A 12,861-nucleotide genomic window follows, 5' to 3' on the forward strand; every position below is an offset into this window, starting at 1 on the left:
TTAGTCGTCGCAGCGGAACTGGCCGCAAGTGTATGCATTATGAAGTAGCTCTCGCCTGGAAGTTAGCGTGTGCCGCAGCAGACCTGTGTCGCAGATAATTGAATCGTCCTCCGTACAGTCCGCACCTGGAGTTGAGGCTTTGACGTTGATGGTCGATACTGGGCTTTTATCTTGTGCGAAAACAGAACGTGAGGGCAGAGAGTCCCAAAGTGAATTAACCCGTACAAAGACACCGCCCAGTATAACCGTGACCAACTAATGACGAGTGGAACTTGTCATACCTTTGCTGCGTGCTTTTATCTGACCTCCACCATCATATGCTAAGTTCTAAGTACAATTTTATTCATACGTATATTGAACTTCCTGAACAGCTTAGTTTTGCAACGTAAAAGGAATACATAGCTATTTTAATGTCAAATAATGTTAAGTTCAAATAAACTCCATACTAATCCCTTTTTCCTTATCACATTCTTCTGATTCTTCATTATTTTCAACGAATTATTTTTTATAATCACTTCAGTTTCAAACCAGCATTATAACGCTTGTCGCTTTACTAACTTATTTCATTTGTAATCATTTTAACTTGAACTTGGTTCGTGGCCATATCGTTATTGTCACTATGCTTTTCTTAATTATCATCTTCTTTCCTTCGCTGTCATCATCACCACTACAAATAATTTTATTACTTTAACTCCAGTAAATAGAGAACTAAGTACAAATTCACCGCGAGGTAAATTAAAAGAGATCCTTACGCAAAGAAACTTTATATTCTGTCGAAATATGTTTATTACTTAATTTCATTTTTTAATACATTTTATAGGAGAAAGATTCGTCCAGAGGGCTGGATTCGGGAAGAGTACCCAAAACGCTCATTGCATTTCCGCGTTGAATAGCAATACTTAAGCTTTGACGTAAATAAGTAGTGCAACGAAGATCACCAGTAATGGAGATCAAAATTTGGCCGATTTGAGATACCAAAACTTTAGCGTCATGACTCCAAGGACCGAAGATCTCCACAGCAAATGGGACAAAGATATAATTATCTAAAATATGAGCATATTTATAGACTTTCTTCTTCACGGCTAATTGAGCAGCAGATGCTGCGCTTCTGGAGGTATTCAGCAAGTGAGAGTGTCAACGCAAGTGGAGTCCCAAATTAAAGATTTTCCTCTAGACCATGGAATTAAGGTGAGACCATCGGGTCGTTTACCATCCGCGCGACTAATACCTGCTGGTTCCAAAGGAGACGGGATGCCACAAGAAGTCAGAGATATTTTAATGATATCATTGAGTGATGTATGTCTGGGAATGCTACCCTTGCTTCTCGCACAGCTGAGTGCAAGATGGCCGTAAATATCAGCAATTCCTCCGCAAATACATTGGTGTGGCTGGCAGAGTTTACAACCAAGGCGTAAAGCCATTGCGATTTTAAAGGATGTACTATCTATTAGAGGAGATGGTAATGCGTGTAACCATGCTCCAGACTCACTTTCTTGAAGAGCTAGGAGACGTGCAATGTCTTGTTCTAATTTGAAAGAAGAAAGGAGTTTATCTAAAATTTCTTGGAGAAAAAATAACGTCCCACTGCTTTTGAAATTCAGGATGGGCAGGAGGATGAGTGGTTTATGAGGAAGTATACCAACTAGTCAGAACATCACGCACGTGACAGATTTCAGCTGCATCACTGTATATTTGGATGAGTCATGGTAATATGTACCCTAATCAAAATTTATTTAGTCAACATAAAATATTAATTTTATACTACATTTTAATTCCCTTTTGTCGACGGAATTTAAACGTATTTTACGAGTGTTGTAGTAAAAGAGGAGTAAGCCTATTTTCCCTGGACCAAGAATACAATACAAATGGGGTAAAATCACTACTTTACCTTGGAGTTCACTGGAGCTGAGTCGTTTTACAAAGTGCCACGATATGGCATTTCTATGCTCATAAATTACCCCGTTTGTTTCCTGTGTTTCTTAAAATAATATCTATTTACCATGTTGATTTTCATTTGTTTTTATTTAAGTAAACAATTATGCACAATGATGCCAACACAAAAAATATCTTTGTACAGAATCAACGCTATAGTCGGTATAGCGCTGACCTGCTGGGTCCGAGGTTACGGGTTCGATCCCGGCTCAGATCGATGGCTTAAATGCTACAGGCTCATGTCAGTAGATTTACTGAGAGTTTTCAAACAGACGTATAACAAAACAAGTGTACAATACAAGTCAGGGCGAAGCACAAGCAGGAGATGGTCAGAATATTAAAGCGGGAATGAACAAGTTATTAAATAATATTACTTAATCTAATAATTGGGCACTTCACCCAAGTCATTCATCCAAGAGTTCCATTGAGTGGGCGACGCTCTAAAGCAGTAGTTCTTTTAGCCGCCATTATCTTTGCCGTTTGTGCACCATACCACTGTATCATTATAATTAATGAAGCAGTGATGGAATACCCGCAAGGGGTACGGCAGAACCTTACGAAAACCTACCACCTTGTAATTTTAATTTCACTTACCACTTGCATATTCATTCAATGTAACTTCTAAGCCTTACATTACTTTGCAATTAATATGTTTGCATTATTTTACTCAACTTGTGCTTGTATGACTATATAAATTGTTTAGTGTTCTTTAAGTATTAGTCATTAACTTGTATTACTGCAAATTGTATCAGCTTTTCTTGTTTCTGGCTAAGTGGAAGAGAAGGCCTGACGGCCTTAACTTAACCAGAATAAATAAATAAATAAATAAATATTTATTATTATTATTATTATTATTATTATTATTATTATTATTATTATTATTATTATTATTAGCATTATTATTATTGCCACCAAGCACCACTACAAATTATACTTGGATTAAACGAGATTAGAACCCGGGTTACCGGAGTGGATGAATGATTGAATTTAACCATTAATAAATTCATTAATTCAATTTAATTCAATCCTATTCATTCAATTCAACCCTATTCATTCACTAAATTAATTAAATTAATTAATGAATTGAACTTATTAATTCTTTAAATCATTCAGTTCGTCCGTCCGTTCATTCATTCAATTCATACATCCATTCAGCCATTCAGTCATTATTTCAATCAGTCATTTAATTAATTAATTGAGGGGTTTGCCGGAAAAAGGGCGTATACGTCAATATGGCGAACTGAGATACATGCAATCTAAGATTTTAAAACGCACCTGAATAAAATGTTATACACGCACGCAGCCCTGTCCTGCAGGTATGTACAGTACAATCAAAACAAAATTTCGCTATATATCAAATATGAATGAGGTCTCGCCCACCTAATTGAATATTACACGACTAGTCTTAACTAGTCAGTTGTGTTATTACTGATACATACGAGAAAAATTCGTACCGGCACCGGAAATCGAACCCAGGACCTCTCAGCTTTGCGCGCTGAGCGCTCTTTACCAACTGAGCCATGCCGGGACACGATCCACGGCGCCGGCCGAACCCCTCTCATACTACTGTTTTACGGCTTTACTACCTGCATTTAAGACGATGCACGTGGATCGTGTCCCGGCATGGCTCAGTTGGTAAAGAGCGCTCAGCGCGCAAAGCTGAGAGGTCCTGGGTTCGATTCCCGGTGCCGGTACGAATTTTTCTCGTATTTATCAGTAATAAAATTTAGCTACCATAATTATTCATTACATTTTAAACCGTTTTCCTGAAGAAAGGCAAAGCCCTCAATTTATGTATTCATTCAATTCTTTCATTCATGAAATGAATTATTAATTCATGAAATTAATTCATTAATTCATTAAATGCATTTATTCATTGAATTAATTAATTTCGCTCGTTTAACACAACAGTAATGGAAATGTTGAGTACGAATATAAGGGTAATGTAAACATACGGACGTCAAGTGAAATACACCGCATTGTTATATACAATTTTTTTTTCTATTTCATTATTGTAATACAGCCGTTTCACGCAATTGTTTGGATTTCCTCAAACCCCTGTAAAGTATTATTTCGTTCGTTCTCGGTCCATTTTATGCAGTTTCTGTTCCTTTTAATTTTGTAATGACTGATTCCATTCCAGTTTTAATAATTGTAATGAAACTGTACAGCACTCTACTTATATAAACATGTTCATCTTGCTGTTTTATACACAGCCAGTCTGTTTTAATTATTTTCATTCCATATTTACTTAAGAGTTAAAAATACACTGCTTATATTATATAACACTAGAGGCTGAAAGTATTGTATATTATAATTATTATACTGAAAATTAGAAGTAAATTTAATTTTATTTTATAATACTGTTAAATAAATAGGTCTAATAATTTTGTGTCGCTCTTGTAATTTTATGATCATCATCTACGGATTAGAAAGGCACATTACGGCTGAGACAATCTATATTATTTAATCATTTTTCCAAAAATTTGTTTTATAACAGTTTTCCTTAGTTTTGTATCTTCGCTCAAATTATCAGTTCTTTTGAGATATCAGGCTAAATTTCCATTAAAAATATATTTTAAAATAACAATGACATATGCATGATAACTAGAAACTTGAAACGAAATATTTTAAACAATACTAATGGAAATATAAATGAAATGAGCTTCTAGAAGAGACTGTGACAAGGATGAATGCAATGGAAGACGAAAGAACAAGGAAGGGCTTTTTATATCTGATATATTCTCTTGATGGGATGACGTGTAGCCAATTTTAGGAAGGAGGCACTAAATGCAGTTGACATTAACAATATTTCTACCTCTTTTTCCCATCAAAATCATTTCTGTGACTTTTTTTTCTGTTCACTTTTCTTTCTTTCTTTCTTCTTTGAGTAAGCTTTTAAACTTTGTCAGTAACAGACCTTCGTGACACCAATTAATGTCTCATATCTTGTTTCTTCAAAGTATCTAAAAATATCTCTCTTTCCCCTCATATTTTGCTTCCTAATGTTTCGATTTTACATTTCAAATTACATTGTGTGTGTAAGATTTTATTATTCTTCTTGGACAGCACAGTGATTGCAATGATTTCCAATGGATCGAAGGGTCACAGTTTCAAACCCAGCCTAGAATGACAGTTTTAAAGCTTGTTGTATACAATTGTTAAGAAACGCAAAGTTTAACGTTAAATACCGTCAGAGATGTAATATCTTACTTACTTACAAATGGCTTTTAAGGAACCCGCAGGTTCATTGCCGCTCTCACATAAGCCTGCCATCGGTCTCTATCCTGTAGAAGATTAAACCAGTCTCTATCATCATATTCCACCTCTCTAAAATCCATTTTAATATTATCCTCCCATCTACGTCTCGGCCTCCCCAAAGGTCTTTTTCCCTCCGGTCTCCCAGCTAAAAGTCTATATGCAATTTCGGATTCGCCCATACATGCTACATGTCCAGTCCATGTCAAACGTCTGGATTTAATGTTCCTAATTATGCCAGGTGAAGAATACAATGCGTGCAGTTCCGCGTTGTGTAACTTTCTCTATTCTCATGTAACTTCATCCCTCTTAGCCCCAAATATTTTCCTCAGAACATTATTCTCAAACTCCTTTAACCTATGTTACTCTCTCAAAATGAGAGACAAAGTTTCACAACTATAAAGAACAACCGGTAATATAACTGTTTTATAAATTCTAACTTTCAGATTTTTTGACAGCAGACTGGATGATAAAAGCTGCTCAACCGAATAATAACAGGCATTTTCCATATTTATTCTGTCGTTAATTTCCTCCCGAGTATCATTTATATTTGTTACTGTTGCTCCCAGATATTTGAATTTTTCCACCTCTTCAAACGATAAATTTTCAATTTTTATATTTTCACTTCGTACAATATTCTCGTCACGAGACATAATCATATACTTTGTCTTTTTGGGATTTACTTCCAAACCTATATCTTTACTTGCTTCCAGTAAAATTCCCGTGTTTTCCCTAATCAGTTATGGATATTCTTCTAACATATTCACGTCATCCGCATAGACAAGCAGCTGATGTAACCCGTTCAATTCCAAACCCTCTTCGTTATTCTGGAATTTCCTAATGGCATACTATAGAGAAAATTTAAAAAGTAAAGGTGATAGTGCATCTCCTTGCTTTAGCCCACAGTGAAGTGGAAACGCATCTGACAGAGACTGACCTATACGGACTCTGCTGTAAGTTTCACTGAGACACATTTTAATTAATCGAACTAGTTTCTTGGGAATACCAAATTCAATAAGAATATCATATATAACTTCTCTCTTAACCGAGTTTTATGCCTTTTGAAATACATGAATAAATGCTACCAAATTAAAAATATCAAATAGAAAGAACATAAACAATTTGTTACTACTGTTGTGATATTAGTCAGTTTGCATTATGTTTTTGGTCCAGGGAAAATAATTTTTACTATTAGTGCCGTTATTTCCATTTTGAAGTAGGCTACAAGTCAACAATATAAAACTGACTCTTAATTTAGAAGTTGGCAACATATTTTATGTCGATTATAACAATAATACATATCGATAGTAACATTCATACCATTTAACCAATAAGAAGATTGGTCCCTATACTGCATCTGGTCGTTATCATTATTATTGCTAATTTTTATTCATATCTATATTAATTTCATTATTTATTTTGGTTTCACACTGTAAATACGTATAATACATTCATTATTGTTCATAGGTCTATATTAATGAGTATAAGTTGTTGTTGTTTTCTAATGCCAGTCATTTGACAATAAATTCATTTGACCTCTTGCACTCCAATATTTTTCAAAGATATTGTCATGGTTAGCCACTGACGCACAGATTTTGAGATGTTCTGAATCCATTTCTTGATTTGAGTTGCACAATGGACAGATAGGAGACTGATATATTCCAATTCTATGCAGATGCTTGGCCAAACAGTCATGGCCAATCTAAATGCAGCTACAGACGATTTGCGTGGTAAATCGGGAATCAACTGTGGATTATGATGCAGAGAGTTCCATTTTTTCCCTTGTATATTGGAGTGGTTAAATGGCAAGTTGTAGCCGATTTAAGTGAACACCATATTTTAATGTTTCGGTGGCTACTTCATTCACACACAACCCCCAGAATGTCTGGAGCACCACACCTGCTGTTGGTCGACGGGTCCACTGGACCTAGCTGGGAGATCTTGTTGATCACCAACTTTCCCACCTTAAGCCACTAGAGGACGATTTTAGTGCCATAGCAGGTCAGCACTAGGAACAGAAAAGTAGGAAGGGTAGGAAGGAAAGTGAAATGAACCCCTAGGCCTCGAATGCTCTAATACTGTCGGGGTCGAAGAAAATAAGAGTTCAGTCAGAGGACTGGATAGGAAAGGGTAAAGAGAGAATTAGGTATTAAATAGAGGAAAATTATACCAAATTCGGTCATCAACTCATCAAGCTGACCAGTGCTAATTGATGAGTAGCCCCTCCCTTTAGTTCAGCTTGTAAAATTATGCTTACTAACAGCTTCACCACGGGAAGGTAGGGATGGGATAAAAATGTGGCCTACACTTTTCTGCATATTTATTAGAAAAACAATTGATCAATAAAGGTGATGTAATTTAGCATTATAATAGGACTATTTATCTTTGTACTGTATATAGAAATGTAAAATATTTTATAGCCTATATTTAAAAATATATATTACAGTAGCCTACAAGTAATTTACCTGTATTAGGCCAAGTAGCAATTACATAATGATAAAAAGAATAATATAATCTTTGAAAACGCTGTAGCCTATATTTATATTGTATTGAGTATAAGTAAAACCATACATTTGATCTATTTATTTGTTTCTGTTTAAGAAATACACATTACTTTATATCAGTTGCCCACTTTGAGAATTCAGTATCGTAAGTTATCTCGCCTTCGTTACCGAATTTATTGAACAGAGACTACGAAATCAACAGTTCATAACTTGCACACCACATGACTGGATTATCCTGCACATCCTGAGTAGCTGCAAACCTCATAGAGACTGCTGACGGTGTTTTATTTCTCAGAGATGGATCAGAGAATGAGCGCTACGTGAATGGTACAGTGGGAACTACATCGAGCCAGTTTGAGCAGGGGAACAGTTGTGCGTGAAGTTTGTAATTACTCTCAGTGGACCGATGATGACAGAAGTTCCTCAATGGCTGTAGTTACAAAAACCTAGTTTACATACTCCATCTCCCCGGGGATACTCAATTGCTGGTAATTACATTATTCCACTCTAGTAATTGATAATATAATTGGGACAACGCTTAATTTTGCGTAATGTAGTTACAGAAGGTTAATAAACTATTTTATATCGGTAATAATAATTTGTAACGGTTGTTAGTGGTAGTGATTAATAGTGAGTTGGAAATAGATGTGTGAAACATTTTGGAGCTACAACGAAAATTGAAATTAACCAACATTGAAACGTACATAAGAACGTAATTGTAATACATAATAGCCTATATTATTAAAATTTCATATTAAATACGTAATAGGGTAAAGGTTGGTAAATTATGATACCAATAATTAGAGGGCGGATGTTGATGACCTAAAAATCTACTTAAAATGATCATTAAAATGCGCTTAAACTAATGGAAAAATTGCATAAAATTAAAAAGGAAATGACATTTAAATATTATTCACCGTACTCGCACCACAATGTCTTAAAATTAGTCATCTTGTTTCAATAACTGCCCTGCAAATCTCGGAGAGAGGCGGCAACTTCCTGGAATTTGGCTAAGATAAAGGAAAAGAACATGCAACAAAATGAAGGTTTTAAGGGAAAATTATAGATTTTAATGATGGTTTACAATGTGCTTCAATCAGGGGTGGTCGTTGTCAGTGCCTTCATTCTCTGTCTTCTCCTCCTTCCGCGGTTCACTTTTGTTACCAGATCTTCCAGATGAAGCAGTGTGAATGACAAAACAAATATTGTGGACGCAGCGTGCATTCTTGCAATCTTTGTGTTAAAAATACTGTCTACTACAGTAGACATCCCTTCCGAACCACGTCATGTCCAGGACACAGTGAAAGATTCCTCCCCTTCTAAATATAAACTCTAAAGGCACCCTCGTACCGACAAAAGAATAGTAGCGGTCAAAGTCCTCACTTAAACTAAGCTGTTATCAAGCATTTTATATTACTTCCGTTGTATGAAGTCTTCAGTGGAATAAGGGATGAATTTTAGAGTTTGTTCCAAACTATAAAACTCAATCTTCACTATTACTCACTTATTCAGTAGGTAAATACTATTGACCTATTTGCTTAGAAAATGATTTAACAGACCTATCAGTAAAGAAGAAAGTAAAATGATCTAAAAGTTCTTCAAAGTATTAAATATGAGAAAAAAAAATGCTGACAAAAATATAAAAATGATCTATTATTTCAAACACGTCGAAAAAAGCAAAAAATGAAATATAAGAAATTATTTCTTTTACCTTGATATTAACATAGAAAGGATTTCTATATTAATAGGCACCGTCCTAATGTGAAACATAAGAAGATTACTTTTTACCAACATCCGCCCCCTACTAATAATATTATGATCGTTATTGTTTTTTAGAAATTTTTACAATTTTACCGAGCGAGAGGAAGATCGGTTTTTGCGTCAACGTCTTAAGGGAATGTTCATGAACAAATTTCTGCAGAAAACCAGTCCTTCTCTCGCTCAGTAAAATTTAAAAAAAATCTCAAAAAGTACTGTCATAATATTATTAGTATCACAATTTACCAACCTTTACCCTATAGGCTATAATATTAAAATTGTGTGATATTAATGCAGATGATATTAATAATAATTTTATTTATTTATTTTATTTATTTATTTATTTATTTATTTAATGTGCTGTACAACAGCCAGGGGCCAATTACAGCTCAGCACAAATATAACAAAAAACATAAAACAAAAATAATTATTACACATAAATATAATTACAATTAATTACAATAATGACGATGAATGGATAACTAAGAATACTATGAGACAATGTTAATTGAGTATAATGCCTAAAATAATACATAAATGATAAATCGTTGCCAAGAGCAAACAAAGTCTATACATTGAAGGGATCGAATTCGTAGCCATGCATGTTGGCATTTTTAATGCATCTGGAGACTGGTGAAAGAAATTTCGAATTTCTAATATAGAAAAGTTTGTGGGCTCTCATATCTTTTGTTGGAATACGTAAGGTAATATTGTTTAAGAAAGAGTCACAGGATATATCACCTTTGAGGACTTTACAAAAGAACAGATAATCTAGCTCACGGCGTCTAGCATATAGATTTTGACAATTAAAATATTCACATTTTCTCTCATAACTATACCCGGAATTAATGGGCAAAAATCTGAATGAACATAAGGATATAAATTTTCTTTGTATATTTTCTAATTTAGCCGAGTCCATAGTTGTAATCGAGTTCCAAACTACAGATGCATATTCGAGTTTCGATCGCACCAATGTATAATATAGCATTAAGAGAGAATCGGGCGTGGAAAAAGAATAAGTTATTGACCGTATTATTCCTAGCATTCTGATTGCGTGATTGTAAATGTAATCAACGTGACTATGAAAATACAATTTACTGTTAAAGAATATTCCCAAATCTTTTACGCAATCCGTTCTGTTAATTAGTACATTATTTAGATAATAATTAAATGTCAGTGAAGAAGTTTTTCTAGAAAAGGTTATTACATTAGTTTTGGATACGTTAATTTTCATACCATTGTCTTCCGACCATTTAGCGACTGAATTAATGTCACATTGAAGTGATTGACAGTCAGTACTACTTTTGATTGTACGAAAAATTTTTAAATCGTCTGCAAATAATAAACAGTCAGAACTTATTCTTTTACATATATCATCTATGAATATAATAAATAGGAGAGGTCCTAAAGTAGATCCCTGCGGGACTCCGCAATTTATATTATAAGAATAAGAGTGTATATTAAACAGTCTTACACATGAAACTCTATTACTTAAATAATTATCGAACCACTTTACGTAGCTTACAGAAAGGCCAATATTTCCTAACTTATGAAGAAGGATATAGTGCGGAACTACATCAAAAGCTTTGCTGAAATCAAAATATATTGAATCAGTTTGTCCCTGCGTTTCAATTATTGGTACAATTTGATTTAGATATGTGACCAGGTTATTGACAGTGGATAATAATAATAATAATAATAATAATAATAATAATAATAATAATAATAATAATAATAATAATAATAATACAGTGCATTAGAGTAATACGAAGTGATCGAATAAACCATTAGACTCAATATTCTATGGAATACTCATTTTCGAGAGAAGGAATATCGGTGGAAGATACTGTTCCCATTATCGTTAACACAGTCCGGGCACACTGCCTGTACGAATTTGCTCCATCCAAAAAACCTTCCATGGGCTGTAGCATATTGCATTAAAATATGGCCAATTGACTTAAAAATAAATTGAAATGGGCACTTATTTATAAACCACACTGGAAAGTCGACATTTCCAGACATAAATTGCACTGAAAAGATGTGCATACAATTTTTGCACTGGCTGTATTTAAACGTAATACCTAGGAAAAATAGTCTTAGGGAAAATTGTTTTCAGAACATGGGAGGAGTGATAGTAGGAGGAAGAAGAATAAAATGTATAAGATTTGCTGATGATATGGAGTTGTTAGCAGACGAGGAGATGATACTAAGAGATATAGGGTTTTTTTTTCGATTTCTGATAATGAATTTGAATGACATGTGCATCAGGAATCACACCGACAGCTGAATTGCGGCGAGAGGTGACAGACCAGTAGTGAGTGATTTCATAATCAGAGTGCACGGTGTATCACAGTAGCAACGCCCAAGAAAATCGAGCCTTTTTGGGAGGGGTATATAACAACTCTTTTCTATGCCAATTATAGTTACTTGAAAATCATAGGACCCTGCAAAAACGTGGTTTCGTTATTTCCATGAAAAGCACCTTATGTGTACCTAATAAGACTGGCAAAGCTCGGATGGATTAATTCCAGAGTGAAAAAATCAAGCAAATCCCACCTCCCGTTACAAGTCGCCGCACCCCACGAGATGATACAAATTAATTCCATTCGAGCTTTATCACTCTTATTAAGTACAGTGGAAGCTCTTAAGTTCCACAGAAAAAAGTTCGACATTCTATAGTTCGACTGCTTACGTAGGAACATTAGACACTCCCCTATACGGGCACTAAGAAAGAAATGGGTTTGCCATTTGAATGGGAATAGGTTCTGTGATTTGTAGTGATACTTTTGTTAAAGGAAAACAATATTTTATTGATTAGGACATCAATATTTAATGACTGATTTTAAATTAATGAACTATTCTTTTTCTATTTGAGAATTGTGCCGTTTGCGAGACGGAACTGTCGAAAGCCACTGTGGTACTAGAAGCGCATACACAAGTCTCGGGGCGGGCAGGAAATGCAAGTACAGTACTGTATTCGTTGATTGATAACCAATAAGAATTTGTATTAGTTTCATCTGTAACACCCACTACCCTTATTGGACTGAACTTTCAATTTTGTTCAATCGAACTTAGGAGAGTTCATTGTCCACAGAAGATGCCATTCTTGGAAATAACAAAACCTAGTTTATTGCAGGCTTCTTTTATTTTCACTCAACTGTACTTGGCGTTGGAAAGGGTCGTAATGTACCCCTCCCAAAAAGGCTCGATTTTCTTGGGAATTTCTGCTATGAGTCGCATTGCACTCTGACTATGAGATCACTCACTGCTGGCCTGTCACCTCGCGCCACAGTTCAGCTGTCGTGTAACTCCTGACGCACATGATGTCATTGAAATTCGTTATCAGAGACCGGAAACAACCCTGTATGCTACTGGAGATAAATGACAGCTGTGAGCAATATGGAATGGA

At 34.9% G+C, this 12,861-nt stretch overlaps 1 non-coding gene across 1 annotated transcript; it reads left to right on the forward strand.

Annotated features, from left to right (window-relative positions):
- Positions 1–3,549: 3,549 nt before the first annotated feature.
- Positions 3,550–3,626, forward strand: TRNAC-GCA (transfer RNA cysteine (anticodon GCA)). The gene has a single exon. It is a non-coding gene; the product is annotated as a tRNA-Cys (tRNA).
- The last annotated feature ends 9,235 nt before the right edge of the window (positions 3,627–12,861 follow it).

The sequence above is a fragment of the Periplaneta americana genome, chromosome 11 (genome assembly GCF_040183065.1).
Source record: "Periplaneta americana isolate PAMFEO1 chromosome 11, P.americana_PAMFEO1_priV1, whole genome shotgun sequence".
NCBI lineage: Eukaryota > Metazoa > Arthropoda > Insecta > Blattodea > Blattidae > Periplaneta > Periplaneta americana.